This window comes from Rhyacophila brunnea, unplaced genomic scaffold, assembly GCF_057557595.1.
Source record: "Rhyacophila brunnea isolate RB1 unplaced genomic scaffold, BYU_Rbru_1.0 scaffold_1, whole genome shotgun sequence".
Lineage (NCBI taxonomy): Eukaryota > Metazoa > Arthropoda > Insecta > Trichoptera > Rhyacophilidae > Rhyacophila > Rhyacophila brunnea.
In genome coordinates this window covers 57396107-57420395 of record NW_028232751.1, presented here as the reverse complement: position 1 = coordinate 57420395, position 24289 = coordinate 57396107, and the positions used below count along the sequence as shown (strand labels likewise).

Below are 24289 nucleotides of genomic sequence, written 5' to 3'. Positions count from 1 at the left end.
CGATTTGATCTCAATATATATTTCTATGTTCAGTGCACTTTTCACTTGTTGTTTGATATCGGGATCTTTCAGTTGATTAATGATAACACATTGGGTTGCGCGTGGTTCCCTCAGTAATCTTTTTAATCTAATTTTTAGTGTAGCTACAACAGGATTGTGGTCAGATGAGATGTCGGTTCCTGGATAAGTTTTAGTAGATGTTACGCTATTTCTATTTGTAAATTGTGAATTCAAAAAGCTATCTATAACAAATTGATAAAAATCTTATAATCAAACGAATATGTTATATAACAAGTCTTTTCGTTCCAATATCAGTCTTTCGTTTGCATCCATTTGAGAATTTTGCCAGGTCAGCTAATTTTCTGGAAGAAAACAAGTGTCGAAATTAATACAAATCATGTCACAATTTACTAGTGTAGCTATTTATAATCTATTCCGGTCTTTATACCACTTCAGGACGGCTCGCTACTGAGCGAGATGGACATAACTTTGGAATGCATGGCATAAACGCGAAAATGAATTGTCACATCTATTGTCGCCATATTTGGCAGTGCGCTGAAAGGATTTGAAGGTCAACTTTCATATATTCATCCATCATTATGTTTTACTCAATTAAAGCCGTGATTGGACAACAAGTCAAATCTCTCGGTTTTGTCAGGGTTATTGCAAGCATTATTAAAATTGGCAATACTAATTGAATCACAGACACTGTGCGTGTTTGTGTTGTACTCTGAACCCTGCCGCCATACGAGAAGAAAAATTTAAATAGACAGTCACAGCGGTAAGTTTGAATCAGCCATTGATCATGTTCAAATAGAACACAACAAAATGCAATTAGAGACATACGCACACTACTCCTATGTTTTACTAAACTACGCTGTGTCTGGACTAATTCAGTAGACTAACCAACCATCATAAGCAAATTCAAATCTGTACTTCGCCAGTAGAGTTAAATAGCAATAATTACCTTAGGGTCCAATATCCCAGTTTCCTTAATGAAAGCAGTTCTGGCACGTGTGTTGTAGGACTGAAAAAAAAATACTCCATTAAACATCTCGCAACACAGATAAGCTGTAAAATTGAAAATTGCTGGGAAGCGTGACTTGTTCTCACAGACTGCTCCATCTTTGTGTCAAGAATATCCATTCAGAAACACTTTCACTGCATCGCCAATGTGACGTATGATACGTATTATGGTTAGTTGTTATTAGATCACAGACAAGATTTCTTTTAGATCGGAAAAGATACATGTGACCACTTTAACGGAGCTAACCGTCAATTTTGGTTATTGTAACAATTTTAACTTTTACACTGTCCCTGGAGTTAACTTGCTTAATATGTTATTTTAATTGTATAATGTGATAAATAATAGCTGACACTCGCACCATGAGTACAAATAGAGTCACAAATACCATGTTCGATGTCGTGGATTAGTAATAGTAATTAACCATTTGGCCAATTCATCAGGTCCTTCCACTGGAACAAAACATACATTTTTTTGACCGTGACCCACAGTTTCGTATCTATGTCAAGACAGTCGCTATAGAGTCAAGGCCAGCGTGGGTGCACCGTGGGTGTTTTCACCGTCACTACCACATTACCAACTGAGATAAAAAGAAAATCAAAAATATATATTACTCACTCCATCGCTTGTCTTGGTCTTAGTTTTCGCCGCTCCCCGACTAAGATCAGCTTCTGACATCTGAAAAATTGGAAAAAAGTGATTATCTTATACTTATTTATTATAAACCATAAAATATTGAGAATTTTACCGATATATATATTTGCACCACCGGTGGATTCAGTAATTATCATTAAGTCTGTACATAAAAAACAACTCTTACTCGTTTCGGTGACTCCTCCGGTAAATTTTCTAACGTCACGGTTCTAGAGATTAATTTAGGGTTGTCCATTATGTCAGTTACCTGCATATTAAATAATAAAGATTAATTTTCCAAAGTTACATACTTACAGCATTCTAATTATTAAATTATTACAATTTGCCGGGAATACATTGAATTTAAGAATCGGTCCACTATTAGTATGCCATACTTATAAGGCTAGCTGCGCTGAGCGTAGCAAAGACACAGGACATCATATTGCCATCAATTTTTTTCACATGATCGATCTGTTGTAATTTTTTTACAAAAACATAATAAAAAGAAAATCGTAAATTTTACAGATATATTATTTTTATTTAACATTACGCAACCAGCAGATAGATTTAGAGGGCATTCTTATCACCAACTATGTGTACATCAAAATCACAAACCTCTTTCGGCGGCTTGGGTAAGTAGACAATGGTAAGACGTCCGATTCTGCTTCTTCACCAATGGTCAGCGTTGCGCAATCATTATGTTGATAAACAGCATGAGCGGATATTGGAGTGGAAATTACGAAGTTTAAAGAATCAAAAAACGGAGGGGTGCTATAAAATGACTGCCACTCTGTCTCCATCGTAGATTCTCTCTCTGTACTGGCAAGTTCTGAAGGTGGCATCGAATTATCTTAAACGTCCGGTAAGTATTCATTGAACATTCTGTCCATGGTTTCTGGTTTTTGGTTACCTGCGTATTAAACAATAAAGATTATTATTATAGTATGAAAGCAAAGTATAGAATTCATGTCATTCGTTTAATATAAGAATGTTGACGGTTATGAATTATTTAATATTACGGTAAATGTGCCGCAGATGATGTCATGAGATTTTATAACTGAGTTTTTAGACCTAATCTAACCTACCCCAACCTAATATAATCTTAGTTGATAATGATGCATCAAAATGTATGAAAATTTCAAATTATTGGATCGAAAAGCCTATGCGCCGACAGAAAAGGGTATTTATTATAATTTTATTGTCTACATGGAATAGCCTGTTTTCGTAAAAAAAAAAAATATAAAAGCTCATGACAACATCTGCGGCGCAATCACCAATATTACATAATATAACAGTAATCTACTGGATGTTTAGAATCTCATAATTCATACGAATTACGTAAATGATTCAATTTAAAAAAAATAAACTGACAGCCTATTGTGCAACCAATGTTAATATCATTGATAACGTACGAAACGTATCACTTTGTCATGTTAATTATATCGCTGGGCAATGTCGGCGGCTGTTTTTATCGTAATAAACATGTTAATAAACATAAAATACTTACTGATGTTAATATAACCCACATGTAAACAGAGACCTCGGCGCTGGTACTGCTGGTAGACGTCAATTTGATTTGAAAAATGAAACGTCAAAAGCAGTATAGACAATTAATTTTATTGCCATACTCACAAATTATAGCGATCGTAGTAAAAAAATCATAATATTCGATTATTACTTTATTGTTTATCAAATTTTAAATAAGTACCTATTTTATAAATTGAGCAGGTTATCATAATTATATTTAATATTTTCAATGAAAAAATTACAAATTTAAGGCGATCATTTCATGATGACATAAAAACAATGAGTAAAAAGTGCATGGGAGTAGAGTAAATGCCCCACTGGCTCTAGAATGAAAATGATGTAAGTATGTAGGTATTATATTCTATTTTTTTACAAGATATTAAGTATCTATTTATTTATTTATTGCGACTTATATTATTAATACAATTGAATATCATCTGATCTAATTTTATGCGAGGTAATCAGACAAAGAGCCGTATTAATGCAGTAAAAAGTGCAACAAAAGGGCAAAGTTATAAAACGTATCCCTACACCGGTTTTAGCAAGTGCGATGCCCGATCGGAGGCCCATAGGTACAATAATTTATGAGAAAGTTTGATGATATTATATGCAACAAAATTATATGTTTCTTGCCTTTTTATTGGTAAATGATTTTGGTTTCAAAATTTCCATTCCTAGCTTCCTCAGATACAATAATTGATAAAATTGCAGATGAATCTCTCCAAAAGCATTGTCGACCGTTAATTGATTCGTCGTTGCAGAAGTTTCATATCTTCCACCAGCACATGATGTCCATCCGGCTCCGTATGTTTTACGGATTTAACTAATTCATTTACAATTTGATTTCCTACTATGTAGGACGTTTTATTAATTGATTATTTTTTCATAAGACGACAAGAATTTAAATCGGCTGGCACATCTAAACTCGCCTCGTCTGCCACACAACCATAAAACAAACCTTCTAGGAACGTCGCACCGATGTTGCATATTATGAAGACTGCGCACATTGGCGCCAAGTGACAGTCGTGCGTAACCTCTCGAAACGTGGATATGTATGGGATGCGGTGACCGGTGAGCTCGGTATATAAATGAAAACCGAACAGATATAGGCTGTATCCCAATACAGTACCTACATTTTGACGCAGGGTTTTGAATGTGTGAGTGTTTTACGAAAATTAACCACGTATTATAGACGTGAAACAGTGTGTGTTGGAACCTTCAATATACCAATATTAAATGAGCGTCAGAGCATGTACTGAGCGCAGTTGTCTCTATTCGACATATGACGTATTCTTAACACGTGTTTAAGTTTTTTCCGTATCCTTCCACACTCGAGATCGGTTGCCTGTTTCTCTACATCTATTAGGTATTTCAGTTCCCATTATTTCTGAGTTCCCTGAGAATGGTCAATTCGTAGTGTGTATGTAGTATGCATACTGGTGGCTTCGACTCGCAGCCCGAGACGCATGAGATTCGGTGCACTAGATGTTTTTTTGGCAACGTGTGTTTTGTGAATAACGATGACGTCACATCGACGTATTCGACACGTTGCAGACGAGACGAGCTTAGATGTGCAAGCCGGCTAAAATATTTCACTAACAATTCAAATCTTAGCTTTGGATACTGCAAGCCATGTCATTGAGTTGATTACAGCAATTATTGATCCAAAAAATACCTAATTGAACTGCTTTCATTCGCCACGCAATATTGTTATATACCTACATAATATTCAGTAACCCACTGCTTCACTTCCAGTTACCACGATGCCAATAAGCTTATTTTTATCGTTTTTCACTGTCCATAAAGTATGGGGACCATCCCGCACACCCAGTATCCACCGGTCACGAAGCGTGGAGGTAGGCTGTTGAGATCCGCCAAAAATGCTGCACACTAAACTTTGTCAATCCTACGTATTTGTTTTCATTGAAATAAGACTACAATATACAGAATAAACAAAAAATACTCGCCTATCTATACATATCTAAAATTATGCAATTAAATTATACATTACTTTGAATATTTTATAGATAGAATAATGTTTTTATCTATTATAGTTTGGTTTAGACAGGGCTTAATGAATTTAAAAAAATGAATCAACAATATTAAATGTAATATGCATTCTTAATCCAACGAAAACAAATAAGTATGAATGAAAAGTTTGCACAATTTTGTCGTATCGCCCAAAATATACCAAAACTATTATGGTTTTGTTTAGTCAGGGTTTAATTGATTTTTAAAAACTAACCAATACTATCTGTAAATTGTAGCCTTAGTTCAATAAAAGCAAATGACAATAAAAATTATGGGGGATCTTGGGATGGGGGAACAGCCTACCTCCACACTTCGCTACTGGTATCCACCACAAGCATTAGGTATTTATTTTGTTTTCGAAGCTCAGTACACCGTTACTCTGAGCCTTCGTAAGGTGCCATGACTCTTTACCGTAAAGTAGCACCGTCAGAATGCAAGCGTCAAAGCATACAGTAGTAACATCCAGACATTTTGAATGTAGCTCTAGCCGTTTTCGTTCGGATGGTGATCTCTTTATGTGAAATGTCACCTCCTGTGATGTGCACATATTATACAAAGCTGAAGACACTCTCTTTGTTTTCGTGCCCGGAAATTTGTACGTATGCAGTTCGCCGTATCACACTTAACTGTGAAATGTTGTATCGGGAATATTTGACCGTCCAACCTCTTTGGGTCGTATAGTACTGAGATAAAATTCATGTCTAAATAAAACATGGTTCTTGTAGGTTTACAGGAAGCCAGCGGCAAATAAATTTTGAAAATAGCCAATATACTGGATTATTAATTGTTTGGTTATGTTAGGTTACGTTAGGTTAGGTTTCATTCTTATTCATTAATTTTACTAAAATTGGCTATGAAAATTGGCGCGGTTCACGCCTGGCTTCCTGTAAACCAACTTGTACCTAAAATACAAAATACCTAATAAAAACTACCGAAATACAAGGGAAATACAGTAAAAAATAGGTATATAATTAAATTATAAATACAGAAAAACCCGTATTTTTTTCATCTTGGTGCTATAGAGATGACCGTACCGTAGTATATTCCGATAAGAAAGTTCACGGCGTACTGTTTTTCCAGTAAAGTTAGCATTACCGTAGTGGTAATTTATAATTAATTTTGGAATTGGTCATTTAGTAAGTACCTATATTAAATTAATTGAAAGAAATGGAAACTGACTAATGCAATTTTCTTTCTAAGTTGTGTTGTGGTGCTGCATAATAGAAACACGTTTTGCAGAAAGAAAGTAACGTTTCTTGCCAAGCAACCTAGCAGAAAACAAGTCTGAAATTTTCTTGTCATCATCCCAAGTACAAGGTACAAGTTCGATTAGAATAACTTAGCTCGTTCATTGGCATTGCAGTTATAGCAAAATATTACACCTGGTGAAATTATCAATGCTAATGAAACTTAGAATACTAGACACGCAGAATGTGAACTCCATCGCAAGGCCGCATGTCTGACAACTTTACTAGTATGGATCGTTCTTAACGCATTAAGACAACTAGGTAGTAGGTAGTCCCTATCTACTAGAAACATACCGATTAGAGTATATACGAATTGGTATATAAACGGTAACAATCTTTGTGTTTTGTATTATATCATTATATTTTTCATGAGCTTTACAATCCGATGTGGAGCTTTGGCTGCCTCACGAAGAAATTTTTTAACAGATTATTTTACGAGAAATTAACTACTTAATCTGCAAACCAGCTTAGTCCACTTTTGATCAAAAATGAGATTTTCATAAAGCATGAATTCTATCATTACACAAAATTTCAAAAATTCCTAAACCTATAAATAAATATTATTCTTCAAACAAAACTGTCAACTGCAGGTGCAAAATTTCCAACATCGTAAATAGAACAACGCCGTTATTTGTATAAATTTTCTTTATAAGTATATAAAAGTGAAGCTAAAATAGAGTATTAAAAAAATCATATAGCAGTTTATTTTGTAAATAAAAAAACGTTACCTACCAAGCGTACTTTTGGAATTGTTAAATTCCGCTCCATAGTTAAGTTATTAATGCCCTAAACAATTTACCCAAAGTTGACTGGTTTGCAAATTAAGCAGGTGAAATGGATATCAATCACTTGTTCGATCTATTAAGTCCATACTCAGGGTCCAAACTCATTGGAAAACAACGTGCAGTTTTCTGGCTCTTAAAACCTCCGATGTGACAATTTTATAGAAATGTTTTATTTCATATTTTCTGCACTGTACTACACCACATAGCTTAATATCGTTAAAAAACCTCTTCCTGGGGCGATCAAGATCCACATTGAATTATAGAGGCATTTTTTTTTAGTAAAACCCTATTTTTTTTTATTTAACACAAAATTAAAATACAATTAATTTTAGAAACATCCGATTTGGTGTGCTTCATTTTAATAAAATAAAACTTAAACACTTGTTAAAGAATATTATCATATTTTCAATAGCTAATAATATGCATTTTAGTTTGGTAAATGAACGTCCTTTCAATATTTGGAAAAAGTCGACGCGGTTTTATTTTACTTGGGTTTTATGGTGGTCAGGCCATAAACTACCCTGCTTCAGAACTTTGGTCCATTTAGATGGCGGTTACATTTATATTTATTAATACATTGGACTCTAAAGACGCACCTAGCGCGTAACGATTAGGTGGCCAATCGATATAATTAGCATGCTATTTAAATATGGTAATTAAAAAGTAATTATCTAGTACGAACACTCGTTGATGACGAGTAGGGCATCTAATTAAGCAGGGTAAAAAATCTACCCGGTTTTCGGTTTATTTAGGAATATGATACCGGTTAACCAGTTTTAGCCATCCGATTTAAAAAAAAAAAAACTCATTATTTGCTATGTTGAAATATGAGTTCTTATTTTTATAGTGCATCTGTAAACAGCAAAAAAGACAGTCGTTATATTATTTATTACATTATCGGAAATTTAACTAGACCAGATGCAATACAAAATTTCCTCATATATTATTAGCCTGCGTAATAAAGACAATGTAAAGTAATTTTGCTATCAAATTTATTTGTTGACAATATATTAGATTATATTTAATTGTTTCTTTCATTAAACTACCTATTAAGATTTTGGCTGATTAGCCAAGTACAATTAATTACCCGGCTGGTCGGTTACGGTTTAACCCGACTTGGAAGATATAATGACGAGCCCTTTACTATGTTGTTAAGATAAATCAAGTTATTTAGAGACTAACAAAAAATATAGGTACCTACCTTCATGTTTGTGTTTATAGAGTAGTTTTTTTTTTCTATCTGATGTATCATTTCAGTTTGTCACATCGGAGCCGGGATTCGAACTCAAAACAAACGATTTCGTATCGTGTAGATAGGTAAAGCCTGAACGCAAAATATGGATAACTAAACCATATTCATATGCAACAAAACAAAACTATCATCAATTACTATTCGAACTACATTTCCATCAAATACCTCCTCTCAGACGATAGTATCAAAATAATATTTCCTCCTAACTTCTGTATATATGCAACAAAAACGTACCTACGTTGTATATTTTAGAAATATGTTTTAATCATTAGCTCACTAATGGACACATGCATTTAAAAAAAAAATGATATTGTGTAAGACTCTGATAATAGACAGCATAAGCGTGACGTTTTTGAAGTTCTGGTGGGTTCGCAAGTTTTCGGTCAGTTACGAAAATGACAGCACGTCGAAAATCGTTAAAATTACTTTCAATATGGATTATTAAATTACTTATAATATAAATCGCGCATTACTATGGCGTCTCATCTGAGTCACTGTTCTATTCTGAAAATGATAATCATCGTTGTCGTCCGACTCTGCAGCAATGTTTATTATCAAGTTTTCCATATTATGTATGTCTATTCCTAAATCACTTGCCCTATAATAATCATCGATTTTTAAATCGTGATCACACCATTTTTTACGTTTATTCGGAGTGTAATTAAGGAATAACCGATCAAAAAATTATGTTATATCATATCAAAATGATATATTCTAAAAGTTTCAGATGTCTAGCTAGTCGGGAAGTTAGTTAAAAATCTTCAACCGTCCAATAAAAATCTTGGGCAAACAAGAAAAAATATGTACTGGACACACATGAAAAAATTAGTACTGGACAGACAAGAATACGAGCTAATAAAAACGTGGTAAAATAGAATGACGGAATAAAAGAAGCGATATTTATTGAATATGGTTAATTATTAAAAAAAAAAAACACAAATTGTATTACAAAAACCTATTAGAATAACACAAGTTTGATCATTTAAATTCTCCCTTTTTATATTTATAACAACATAAATTAATTTTAATTAACTTGAAGGTCATTTAAGAACAGCCAGGAATTGATATTAAGTATTGTAAAAATTTCTTTGTTATATATTATATTATAAACTTAATTTTAGAATTATTTTTACCAGCCCTAGTGATATTACGAATTCAATTATATAATTTTGTGTTAGGCCTTTTTTAAAGTTACAAATGATGTCAATTCATAGTCTAAATACTCTAAATTCACTTTACTTCACTGACACTTCTGTCACTGGCCGTTTCATCTCATATTTAACATTATTTTTGTGGTAGTATATAGTGCTTTTTATTATATTTTTTAAAACTGAATTTATAAAAAAAACTATTAAACTTTTTTTAATAAAAAAATATATTATATTACTTCATTCGAAATAGGTGTATTTTTTTAAACATGTTTTCCTCAACAAAATGAATTTGGCGCTTGGGCCTTTGTTTATTTCAAATCTTCTATTGTGATTTTGTATGCAAGGCAGTGGCCATTTGTAAATCAGTGATCATAACAGAACCCCCCCTCTCTGTCATAAAAACAAATATGAATAAATCAATATTTAGATTGTTTTAAAAATAAGACACGAAATGATTAAATTAGATGATTTATTAAAAAATAAAAAAAATGTTTTAACATAAATAATATAAACATTCTCAATCGACTTCCACTTTAAAAAATGCTCGGCGGCATTTATTTAGTTAATAAGATTAACTATCAAACATTATGGTACAACTGCTAACCTAGTAAATGAAAAAAATCAAAGTGTGTTCCTTATAAGTAACTTAAATACTACCAACTAGGCACTCATAATAATCAAATTTCATTTATCATCATAATACGATCCTCTTCCAAAAGATTTCTCCGGCCTGAAATTAAAAAAAAATAGTGTGAAAATATTAGTAATAATAAATTAGTAGATACTTAAACAGTTGAATATTCTTAATAATTTTTGAAGTTATACTTCTTTTGGCGCTTTTGGGAAAACAGATCAGAGTGTATTTTTGGCGTGTGACATGTAACACATAATTTATTTTTTCACACGAAAAAAAACGCACTCGATTGGATTCGAACCACCGATTGTTCGGTTATCAGCCAAACGCACTACCTTTACGCCACAGTATGATCAATCAATCTGCAATCGTGACGATTATACAGAATAATATTATAGTTTAGAATTGTTCCGTTGAATAGGCAGCGAATTTATTATTGTCGGCCATTTGCAATTCCTTACGTAAACAAACGATTAAACGTCAGAGTGACATTTGCTACTTTAAAAATAAAAACAACGAGAAACCTTTATATAATTTAGTAATATAAGTTAAAGTGTATAGAAATAAATCAACAGCGTTCCAATAAGCGGTCCTTTTTTGAGTGTGTAATTTAACAAGATAATTAAGAGCTAGTCAAAAATCTAGTTTATCACAAGTTTTGTTTTTGTTTTGCTACGTCAAAGAAGTATAACTTCTAACGCGCGTACATAAGTACACATACCGATTTTTTTGTACAGTGAATGTGTGTGAAGCTGAAAAATTTTTTCACACAGTTTTTATCGACAGACCAAAATAGGTTTACTCTCAACTGATTTTGGAGCTTCGTTCATTATAAAAATAAGCTATGCAAAGTAGTGCTGTATCTGCAGAAATTATAACGACTTTTTTATTAAAATTTTACGTACCTACTTAAATAGCAAGTAGATACAGATATCATCACACATCGTCAGGTGTTCGAATTTGGAACTAAGCTCTTCACAGTATTAACAAAATAATATTGAATGATAATTATAGGTCAAATGTTAACATGTGGCGCCCTCACTCACCCACAATGCAATATGTAATATTTTTTTGATAAAAGTATAGCCTATTCACTTGATGGGCACTTTTCAGTGATCATAGAGTATAGTTAGACCATGCAATAAGTATGTACCTACCTACCACATTTCAACGGACCGTTAGATGTGCCTTCACATATAGATTTTTGTCGATCAAAGAGAGTTGAAACAAAATTATTTATAAGCAGGAATTTCGTTTCAACAAACTTCTAAGTTGAAGTGATTGTAATTGATAGTTTTTTGAAATTATTATACTTCTTTTGGCGCGTTTGGGAAAACAGATCAGAGTGTATTTTTGGCGTGTGACGCCGATGTAACGCCTTTGGCGTGTGACCGAAGTTGCCCGCGCCGATGCAACATAATTTATTATTATGATTATTCATTAGGATTTCAGGCTATATTTTTGTTAGTATTATTTATGAGTAAAATTATATATATATATATATTTTCAGCCGGGGTCGATCCACTTCTGGATGAAGACCTCCCCCAGCTCCCTCCACTCTTCTCGGTTCCTTGCTTTTCTCTGCCACGAACTTCCACCAAACCTGACAAGTTCGTCAATCCAGCGGGTTTTGGGGCGTCCTTGTGACCCCTCGGGTACCACTGAATGACTGTATTCGTCTAGCGGTTGTCCGTTCGCCGTGCGATATTCCGGCCTACCGCCATTTCAACAATTTGGTGATCTCTCACTTTGTTTGTTTTCTTATCCATTGGTTTCTTCTGCGGTCCTTACGCGTTTACGTTTACCTTACGTTTAAAATTATATATCAATAAATAAATAAATTTTGTGAATGTTGAGTTGTTAAATAATTCAAACAATGGTATATTGTAAATTTACAATATTTAGACACTTCATACTCAAAAATACATATTTTTACAGTTTAGGATAATATGTGTCGCATATCCCATGTCAATGTATTTATTAGCGGTTTATAATAATTGAAGACAATAATAATTATTATGTTCCATCACAAAAGCCAATATCACGTTTCAGTTAAACCATTAAATAGACTATGTTTTACTTTTGATTTGTAATAAATTATCATCGGTAAAGCAAATAGTTGTACAGTCATTTGTTTAAGCAAAGATGGTCTAAATAGCGGTTTGCTAAATTTTTCAAACACAGGTTTTGAGATTTTTTTCTTCCAAAGTAGATACTTTCTGCAATAATATACGGTACCTATATCGATAAATTACCCTAGTGACCGAAATGAATATAATCATAATAACACGCCAATAAAATTTGATTTTTTATTAATTCATCACGGGCACTTCTGAATCGATTATAACCGCTGTATGGAAAAGATGAGATTTTTGTTTTGTTACGCCAAAGAAGTATAACTTCTACCGCGCGTACATAAGTACACACACCGATTTTTTTACTTGTAGTTGGTTCAACTATTATTAATCATCATTCTACGAATAAATTCACTTGACTCCTTTCGAATATTCAACTTGAAACTGTGGTAACGTTCCTGTTCATTTCTTGTTCAACATTCAACATTTAATAAAATGGTTAATAACTTAATGATTTACATAAACTGATTATGACAAACTGATGATTGATAAAATTATATAAATTTAAATAATTGCTTAAATTATGTAAATTTCTTGCCTATATTCATTACAATAAAGGGTTTGTTATCAGCTAGTATAATGAATTTAAAAATGCAGTATGATGGAAAAAGAAACTATCGTTAAAACCGAATACTTACGTTTGATACACAAATATTGAATCGTGGACTTCTTAGTTCTTGTAAATAAGTACCCAACCCTCAAATTTGCTACTTTATCATAAAAACTAGGAGTAGTAATATTGTTCACCGAAAGTGTAGATTGTAGAATTAACCAGCTGTTCTAGACGTCAATTGGTTGGGCAGATATTGATCTGTGAGACGGTCTTTAACTAAATTTCGGATATTGATATATTCCACATATCGTCTGCTTAATCTGCAAACCAGCCAACTGCACTTTTGACCAAAAATTAGATTTTGGTGGCATTTTGTTATAAAAAATGTATTCTATGGTATCACAAAATTTCAAACTCCTAAACCTATAAATAAATGCGTTATCGTTCTTCACACAAAAAACCCAACTGCAGGTGCCAAATTTCCAATATTTTAAATGGAACAACTCCGCTCTTTATATAAAAGGGAAGATAAAAAAGGTATTAAATCATAGTGCAGCTTATTATTGTAAAATAAAATAATTTTTAAGTGTATTTGTGGAATTGTAAAATTTCACTGCTGGTTAAATGTTTTTACTCGTTCTCGAACAATTTGCTAAAATGGAGTTAGCCGGTTTGCAGATTAAGTAGTCGATATTTGAAAGCCAGTTTAGATGAATATTTTCTATACATTGAAAAAAATGCTTGTTAAATTCATTCGTTAGACTATCATTATTCTCACTATTTACTATATTTTATAACTAAGATAGTATTGAGTCTTGAATTAATTCAATTGGATTGTAATATTTTCAATATCCATAATTTTAAAACATCTCATACACACTAGAAAAAATCATTTTGTAGAAAGAAAATACGACACCCGACGGGACTTGAACTTTTTAATTCGAAAATCATACTGGCGCGAATCCAGCAGATACAGGTTCAAGTCCCGTCGGCTGTCGTACTTTTTTCTATAAAATGATTTTTTCTAGTGTGTATTTGCATGAGATGTTTTCAAATTATGGATATTCAATATATATAATGTTACATTCTGAAATCTTGTGTCTTATTCGTTGAATAAAAAAACACTTAGTTTATTAAAAATTACTGTAATCATGAAACATGTAAAAAAAGAACGAAACATATGGTTATTTTTACCAATGGAAGGTGTGATGCTCCTCCTTGTGGTGTATGGGGACAGGCACTGGAACCGGTATCGGCACCTTTTTCACCAACGTCCGAGTGTGCAGGCGAGTGTGTTTGTACACCGGAATATGGATCCTGACATGCTGGCTGCAATATATAACTAACAATAGTTTCAACGGATACAAAAGAATCATACTATTGAACTATTTTCAGAAATCCTGACAAACTTTTCAATTTTGGCTTTACGAAAACAGTATTTTTTCAATCCCGAAATTATAATAAAACAAGTGAAATTTTGCAAAAAAAAAAAGATGTTTCTGTCACTGACAGAATATGAATAATTTATTTATATTAATAATTAAAAAACATATTAGATGATAACTAATAATATTTAGTTACACTCTCATCATACGAAGTCAAACTTATAGTTTTGAATATTATTTCCGATCCCATAATTCCGCGAAAGTTATTGGTGAATGATGGTTCTGCAATTTTCTTTAAAATTCATTTATTGTTGTCTAAATCATATAAAAAGTTATCTAGATATATAGGTAATATCCCAAATCCCAGGGCTCGAAATGGACCGGAGCGCACCGGAGCGTCGTTCCGGTTCATAAAGTTCTCAAAACTATCGCTCCGTCTCGTGGAAAAAATATTTGATCGTCTGAGCTATATAGGCCATAATATAACAAAAAATCTAACAAACTTATTTTTTTTTTAAATATATTTTATAAAATAAAATAATTATGTTAATATTTTCGTAAAATTATCAAGCGCTCCAGTTCGTAAAATGTTCCATTTCGAGCGCTGGTTTTTTCTAAAAATATTAAATAAAGCTGGTAAATAATATATGTGTCATGACTCACTGTTCAAAGCTTTGTGGATAACATGGCAGCACTAGCGCTAACGTCAAAAGCCACCAAAACTGTAATGAAGTCAAAAATATATAACATAATTACATGCACAGCTGGATTTAGCATGGGGTTAAAGTGCCATGGGCCCCCAAATTAATAAGGGCAGAAGGCTTCTAAAAATAATTTGACAAAATCCACGAAAAAACCTTAAGATGGGAGCCCAAGCCTGTATATTTCCAAATTTTAAAACATTCAAACCGCAGACATGCAACTAAAATTGCCAAAGCAAAGACCAATGTCAACAATTAAAAAAATATTAATTACTAATTGATAAAATTTCAGTTCACTTTCTTTAATGTCAACCAAGTCGGAGATGTACATAATAATAAATAATTCTGTAAAAAAAAAGAACAAAATTATGTATTAGTAATAAGACGTTTTCGGGGTGGCCCAATATGTATTAGCCCGTAGCGCGAATCCGACTCTGATCACGTGTTATCTTATTCTTATATAAAAATTAGTGTCAAGTTAATACCCTCACCATGTATTTACAAGGTTTAACTTTCAAAACGCTAATAATATAGAATGTTTATGTATTTAGTTAGGTACTCTACAGTTTACTGACACCATATACCACACCGATCTACTTACTTTCTTAGCTAAACAATAAGTAAGTCAGCAATGTATTGAAACATAGTCACATAAAAATTGTCAACAAACAGTAACTACCTATTCAAGGCAACATTTTTTTAGCTTAGATAAGTTACTGTTATTTAATGATTTTATAATTTCTGTGGTTCATCGCCGCCTCACGAAGATGTTAACCACCTGCTCAAATTATTGGACTGATGCCCTGGGTCCAATCAGACATTAAAAAATAATATGTGAATTTGCCAGATGTGTAATTAAACAACGCGTGCGCATAAGTATATGTTTAAATACTTATAAAGATGAAAACATTGTTGTCCATCCAATTAGGAAGATGTCCCGGAGTTTTAATAAATTACTAGATTATGTTTACCTACTTAGATAAGTCTTAGTAAAATAGCGCGAGATATATAATATATACGACACATAAGTACATAAGTCAATATTTTTTATAAACGGCGTAAAAAGTTAGCAAAGAAACATTATACGTACAGCGCAAGGAGCTTTTCAATATTAATCAAACACATATTCGCAATTGCAGGGGGTCATACAAGGTCATAACAGTCATAACTAATATTTATATTCAAGTCGTATAAGTATTTATTTTACTCTTTGTATTCGCTATCTTTACGAAAACATGTATATTACAATTGGGTACGTATAACAGTTACATCTGTTTTCGGATTTGGGCCATAATATTTGTTCAAAAAAAGTTTTAGATCTTAATAACTTTACTGTTGTTTTTAGTATATAAGTTATGAATAAAATATAAGGAATAATATCTACTTACGTTTAACCAATAAATATATATATTTATAGAATTATATAAAAATAAATAAAGATGTTGTTTGATGAAAGATAATAAATATTGTGTGAAAAAATAAATAGGTAGGTACTTAGTAAAATTATCAAAAAATACATGACTGCTGGGTATCGATTCATTATAATCGTAATAATTGAAGATTTTTCGAAGAAGGGGTTTAATCCACTTAAAAACAATACCCACTTAGATATTATATTATAAAAAATAGTATATTGTACAAAATTAGACAAATTACACTCGTCACTCAGACATTTCCAACATATGTACATACTGGTTGGGATTATGTTAGCATAATGGTAGATATTTAATTCCAAATAGCATCACAACACACAATAACATAATAATAATTTAAAATATAATTTAAAGCAACGCCAAAGCAAGCTAAATAAAGAATAATAGTATTCTAACGTTTATTTTATTCCAAGACAATATTATATTGATACCGTAATAATTGTATTGAATTAATCATTAAAATTAATAACTGCAAAATTATTTGTATATAATTAGTAAGTAACAATAATTGGTATAAGTCCAATAATTATTTACAATTAAGTGGGTAGGTACTGCTAAGTATTACCAAACCAACAAAAACAACTGTATCTAATATATAATATCAAATATGTCCAAATTATTACAGCTTTCACAATAGCACGCAACCTTTAACACAAAAATTATATAATACACGGTATACCTACAGTATATAATAAATCATGAACAGCTATTTATAATTGCCACTGTCGCCTATTCCGCCAAGAGATATACATATTCATTAATATTAATTGTCACTCATCATAAGACTTGATACCTATATAGTTAATTATTATTTGATAGCATTTTAACAAAATGCCTTTACTATAAGGAATAGGTATCACTTCGATTTTTTTGTTTTAAACTGAAAAGTCGACATGATATTTAGACAAATGTGATAGAAATATATAAAGTCTATATAATATTTTATTGTCATAGCGTCCGAGACATTCTTATAAAATGGTATTAACATAACATATTAATAGTATTATAATACGGTTTATGGATAAAAGGTATATAATCAGGTGAATAATCTTTTAAAAAGTCAACAGAGTTGTAGTAAGCGGAAAAAAAAGGATATGCAGTTTTATTATTCTTTGTTAAATGATAATAATATGTACCAAGATTGTTAAGCCAAAGTAAACCTTGCACAAAAGCAAATTGAAATGAGTAGGTACATAATAATTTTATTGGCTTCTTCGAAAAAAATTTCTCTAAATAATCTTTTAAAAAGTCAATAGAATTGTAGTAAGCGAAAAAAAAGAATATCCAGTGTTATTATTCTTTGTTAAATGATAATAATAATTATGTACCAAGATTGTTTAGCCAAAGTAAACCTTGCACAAAAGCAAATTTATTTTAATCTTTGCTAAAACAGTACTTTTAGGATGCTGAAAATGAAATTCTAATCAATTTAACCATTTTCGTCAAAATAGTACATACACCCTTTTGGGTTATCAAGATCGATACGAATGATGCACCAACTTACATTTCTAATTTTTAAAATTGTAAATTTTCACATTTTAAAAGATTTTTTTATTAGTGTATTTAAAAATATGGTTCTAGTCGGTTATGTGGAATACAGCGGCAAACACATTTTGAAAATACCCTATATACTGGATTATTTGTTAGTTTGGGTTAGCTTAGGTTAGGTTCGGTTAACTTAACAAATAATCCAGTATATCGGCTATTTTAAAAATGTGTTTGCCGCTGTATTCCACATAACCGACTTGTACCAAAAATATATTTAAGTATATGTCCATTTAAGTAAAATACTCACAGTAATCTTTATCGTGTACATGTTTGGTGATGTTCGCCGTCTTCCTGAATGTTGATGCTATTGTCTTCAGGCAGGGTGTATTATTTATTAACTGTTTTAAAACACAATCTATTTAAGTATTAAGTACCTAACTGATAATTAGATTAATGAATGTATTGCTATACAAATTATAATAATTATTGTATGGTTGTTGCTTTTACATGAACCGCATGGGCGAACTGTTTGGGAGAGTGGCAGTTGCTGCGTGGTTTGTCAACAAATGCAGCCAATCCTCAATTACCTGACATTAAATACGTCCAACATTGTATCCAGTACTCTCGCGCGGAGCCTCTTTTCTTTTTTGATTTCTATCCATCGCACAACGGGTTCAATGTCTGTGTTAATATGTCTATAAAAAAACGTGAAAAAAAATCAACTGTGTTTCGCATTTTCTGTAATCTAATAATTGACGAGCCGAGGATTAAAAGAAAGTCAGAAGGAAAACAAGGAACTTACAGGAAGGAAGTTAAGTAAATCGACTTCAAAATTAAAAATATGTTTGTAAATTCTACAACACAAAAATTATGTATTGTTCGCAAATTATCCAGGGGTAACTAGGGTAGGCTACCCGCGGTACTAATCAGGGTCCTATTTAATTTTGAATATGTACTCTCTTTTTTCTTCGTTTGTAATGAGATAAAGTAATTCCTAAAACAATTAATTAATCGATTATTTTCTCTTACTCCACAAATTTTTTCCGTAATATATTTTTCTTTTTAAAAAGATACCTACTAAACAATACCCAGGATTCGAAATGGACCGGAACGCACCGGAGCGCCGTTCCGGTTCGTAAAATCCCCAAAATATCGCTCCGTCTCGTGGACATTTTAAATTGACAGTGAGCTAGATTTGCCATTTAATGTAGAAATGTAAAAGTTTGTCCACACTGGTAACCTAAAAATTTCACGATAATTATCAAAATTTGTTTGACCAAAAATTATTTTAATCGAAATTTAATGAGGTTGCCAGCAACTTGTTTCCAATGTGGACACGGCATAATGCATTTATTTTTATAAAATAAACAAGCAATTAGATAACTATGTTAACATTTTCATGAGATATTGAGCGCTCTGGTTCGTAAAATATTCCATTTCGAGCGCTGACAATACCTATATAAGTTTTAAAACCTTCAACTATGTATTACCACTTTGTACGAGACATTAATTATGGATTGACGTTTTTTCTTATTTATATTTTTTATAATTGCCACACTAATGTCTTATGCATACGGCAGTGGTGAAAGGTGGAGGTAGGCTGTTAATATCCACCATAAATAGTGCACATTAAACTTTGTCAGTCATACGTATTTGTTTTCATTGAAATAAGACAACAATTTATAGACGGTGGCCCGCGAAACCAAGCCATAATAGATAATAGTCAAAAATACTCGCGGATTTATAAAATATCTATGACTTTGGATATTTTATTGATAGAATAATATTTTTTATATTGTTATAATTTGGTTTAGGCTGGGCTTAATGAATTAAAAAATATAAACCAACAATATGTTTAACTTAAGAGCGTACTTCAGTGAAACGGCAAATAATTTTCAAGAGTAGGTGCGACGAAATTTCTCACTAGTCGCCAATCGGAGACCGACAGTTGAGGTGTCCGCACGTCGATTTGTTTTGTCATGGCGTCGGATGAAAATATTCTTAAATTGTGTAAAGATGACTTAAAAACTTTACTTGTGTACTTAAAAAATAAAACATGTCAATGAATATACTACTATTATTAGTAATATAACAATAAACATAACATTAAATGGACGCATGTTGGTTTTTTATTATATTATATATTGTTACGGCTAATTTTGCACTCCATTGCAACTTCCTACCAATAAGAAAAACAAATAATTTGGATAGTTCGATGAACCAAAGAAACACTTTTATTTATTTTGTGAACCTGATTCTAAATCACCACACCAGAGCTAGTCGAAGAATCTAGGTTATCACAAGTTTGGTTTTTGTTTTGTTACTTACTGTTTTTTGTGAGGCAGGGCCGGCCACAACGACGGAACAACCCTTGAGTCTGTGGCACAAGTGTACGAAGTGTCGCACTATTTGACTCTATTGAATCAATTGATTTAAAAATTTAGTTCATTTTCATACATAATTAGGTATTGTTATATTCTGCTCACACGTCTACAAATATACCTCCAAATCTTTATATTATATATTTGGCAAAAAAGGAAAGGGTTGAATTTTTATAAATTTTCATTAGTTGTGTCTCAAGCTATTTTGCAAAACGTGACGACTTTTTTTTGAGATTTTACACGGGATGGTATATGCTGTATAATTATAATCATGGCCCCCACAAGGGGGAGAGGGCTGACAAGGCTTTAGCCTGGGGGCCCGGCGAGGCAGGTCTATCAGTTAAGTGAGATAAACACACATCACAAATTTACGCTGATAGTAAAAATAATCGCCTGCGGGGCTTTTAAGAATGTTAACATTTAAAAATATGGTTATGTGATACAATTTGATGTAATATTATGATTGAGATACTTAAGTAATTAAATGATACATCATGTGTAGAAAATTATTTTAATTATTTATATTGTGTTTCCTGAAAAGACTGTTTATCAATTTTATTGAAGGGTCGCATATTACCTCACTATCTCAAAAGACGGTCGCGATCAGTGCTTCATAATTGAATACCGAGTGGTGACAACTCAATAATTCAAGTAGGTTTATATAAAATACGAAAATATTCTAAAATACACAGAACGCCCTTAATTTTACTTTGCGGAACGCTAGAGTTCCATAGGGGATACCATTTAGATAACACTAAAGTGCAGTGGTGCCCAACCTTTAGTATATCTCGAGTAAATTAAGAATTTAAAAATTTTAGGCGAGCCACACATAGGCGACGATCTTTTTTTTGAAAAAATCAGTTACAATAGGTAAAAGAAAACACAGTGATATTACACTACTACTGTTTATTACTAATTCTAATCTACTACAAATTAAAAACAATATAGGACAAACAAAACTTATAAATAATAATCAATGTGAAGACTGGCATTGCATGTCTTCGGCTAGTTTATTATACTCTGGTACAAAAGGTGTTAAAGCAAGAGTCATAAAATCATTCAGATGTTCATTTGTTAATCTGGATCTGAACTTCGATTTTAATAATTTCATTGTCGAAAAGCCACTTTCACAGAGGTAAGTTGATCCAAATCAGGAGTTTAACATTTGAAAAGTTTCCTTTACAAGTGGATATTTTGTGATACTCTTGTTTTTAATAATTGTAGGTCAGATTGAAAATCAATTGTTTTTTCCTTTTCTCTGGTTCATATTCAGACATAATTATTATTAGGGTAACTATATTATGATTAATATAATTATCAAACTGACACTTGTGTCAGAACGCGCTTCGTCTCGCCCACAGACTAATATACTATTACTGTCGCCTTTTCGCCAGTGGTGATTGCCGACGAAGTGTTGCCACAGTGAGTAGCAATTTTGCGATTTGCACTGCGAGCATTAAAACGGTACGCGAGCTACGGGTTGGGCACCGCTGGTATAGAGCGTTACACTACCCTTAACATTAGCGATAGGTATGGGGGCCCGCTTCAGGATGTGGGGGCCATGATTATAATATGAAAGTAGTAATTTACTTTTTATACGATACGTTATAGTGTTAAAAAATAATAGCTATGTGTCTGTGTGGGAGACATACTTTCAGAAGTAGGTGGGCTATTATTATAGCGATCGTAGGGCATAATAATAATGTAGATACTTTTTAGCCATACTTACACGACTTAATTTGATATTCATAATGATGAGTAGGCACACACTTATAATGCAGAATTAAGAAAATAGACAGTGTCAGTAAGTTTTTAAAATTCAATTACATTAAGAACAACAAAAACATTAAAAGAAATAAACTTTCAACTTTTAATTAAAAAATTAAAATTAAATATTTTGAAATGATCTAATTTTGAATTATTTGCTTAAAGGCTGAAAGGCCTTCAGCACATTTACGTATGGACTATTACAACCTTTGAACGTACAAGTATTTATGGTAAATATACGACGACGCAGATTCTATAATTAATATATCGATGTTTGTAATATGAATATAAAACACATTAGAACTACATATGTATTACTCAAGATTAAGAGATTAAGATTAAGATAAAGAAGGATTATTCCTTTAGAATAAGTACCTACACCATATAAACTAAATACACTAAATTTAATAATATTATGTAGTAATATGATGGGGTCATTTAACGAATTAACATTTATATAAATATGTATATATATTCTAATTTAATAATATTCATACAAATGATAGAACAATATTTTTTATAAAGATGTCTTTTGTTTACTTACTGCTTTTTGCATAGCAAAATAAACTTTCTTCATACCCATACAATTAAATTAGTCAACATTAAAAATGTTAAATCAAAGTCAGAACTTGTCTTTTTAATCATTTACATCTATTTTTATGGCATAAACTTATAATTTATTCCTGCTAGCAAAAACCTAAAACTAAAATGCGGGCTACACTGTTAAAAAAATATAACAGAATTGATTAAGACACGGTCTGAAAGCCTCAAATATACATAATAATGATCTATTGGTTTGGTACGCAATCACTCAAAATAAATTCTATCTTTATCATTACATAAGTAATATTCTTTTTCATCAGCACTTTTTTTTGTATATCTATCTTCTTCACTATAATGACTCTGGAACTTTGTCACTATCTTTTCTTTTGGTCGTAATAAAGGTTAGCTACTGCTGTGGTCTCATAGTTTTTAAGAAGTTGATAGAGAAGTATGTTTCCTCATGTTTTATTATTTCTTCTATGAACCCAATATAGTACCTCCATTTTTTTCTGATTGAATATCTGACAAGCACTGAATCATTTAATTTGTAATTTTCGTTCTTCTTGAGGGTCTTTTTCTTGAGTTTTGTATACTATATCTTTATTTTTCAGTTTTAGTAGCAGTTGTTCATCTTTGCCCTTTTCTTCTGAGTCTTCTCTAGTTGTGATATTTTTTTCCATTTATAAAAACATCAACGTTGTCTTTGTCATCTCTTTCAATGTGTCTTTTCTCTTCGTTTTTTTTGTCTGTTTTATCCGCTTGATTTTCTTTACCTTTACTTTTTTTGCCAACACCTTTACTCTTAGTACAGAGAGAATTTGAATCGTTGTTGGTGAGCATCTTTTTGTCAGTTAAACTTTCACCATATTTCACATCTTTTGTTTTTTTTGTGACCTTGGTTCTTCCATGTATATTTTAAAATCATCTTCAGAGTATTCATTCATCAATACTTCAAAATCAAGATAATCTATAATATCATAATCGCTATATTCGCTCATGATGTCGGATACACTAGTTATGCTGTTAAGTGAAGGCTGTTGTTACCGCACTTACCCAAGATTATATATAATAGGACGTGCGATAGCTTCTTATTAGGACGACGCTAAATTTACTTACTTTAATATTAATTTAATTAAGTATATTATGTACATCTAAATTAGATATAATTTTAGTATCTTTACAGATTGAGAAGCACTGCCAATTACTATGAAAAAGTTAAGTGGGCTATTGCGGAATGAATATATATCGGAATAACCCCAAAGGGGTATTTCCGAAAAAAAAATAGAAACAGAGCTAGGACATTGTGTTCCTCTCACAATTCGTAAAAAACGATAATCTATCGTAAAAGCAATCACTTATTCAAATAACTTACCTGAATTCCGAGATATGTAAGTTGGGGTAATTACGAATCAGCAAAAATGGCGCGAAAAACACTTCTCCGAAAAAACTTGATGGTATGCACGCATTGTTGACACTAGCGACTAGCGACGACTGTCGAGGCAAGCACAATGAACATGGTGTCTAGACTAAATGTTGCCAATAGGAAAATATCGCTTCGATTGGTAGAATTTTTGAACTTTCGGAATATACCCATATTCGGAATTACCCCAATGCACCTT

At 31.9% G+C, this 24289-nt stretch overlaps 2 long non-coding RNA genes across 2 annotated transcripts; both read right to left on the bottom strand.

Moving 5' to 3' along the window:
• Positions 1 to 95: 95 nt before the first annotated feature.
• On the bottom strand, positions 96 to 3250 carry LOC147080003 (uncharacterized). The gene is made up of 6 exons (XR_015071600.1): positions 3165 to 3250; positions 2273 to 2567; positions 1845 to 1925; positions 1643 to 1702; positions 968 to 1027; positions 96 to 362 (listed from the first exon to the last, which is right to left on the bottom strand). It is a non-coding gene; the product is annotated as an uncharacterized LOC147080003 (long non-coding RNA).
• A 10915-nt stretch (positions 3251 to 14165) lies between these two features.
• On the bottom strand, positions 14166 to 18528 carry LOC147080002 (uncharacterized). The gene is made up of 3 exons (XR_015071922.1): positions 18287 to 18528; positions 15021 to 15079; positions 14166 to 14301 (listed from the first exon to the last, which is right to left on the bottom strand). It is a non-coding gene; the product is annotated as an uncharacterized LOC147080002 (long non-coding RNA).
• Between the last annotated feature and the right edge of the window lie 5761 nt (positions 18529 to 24289).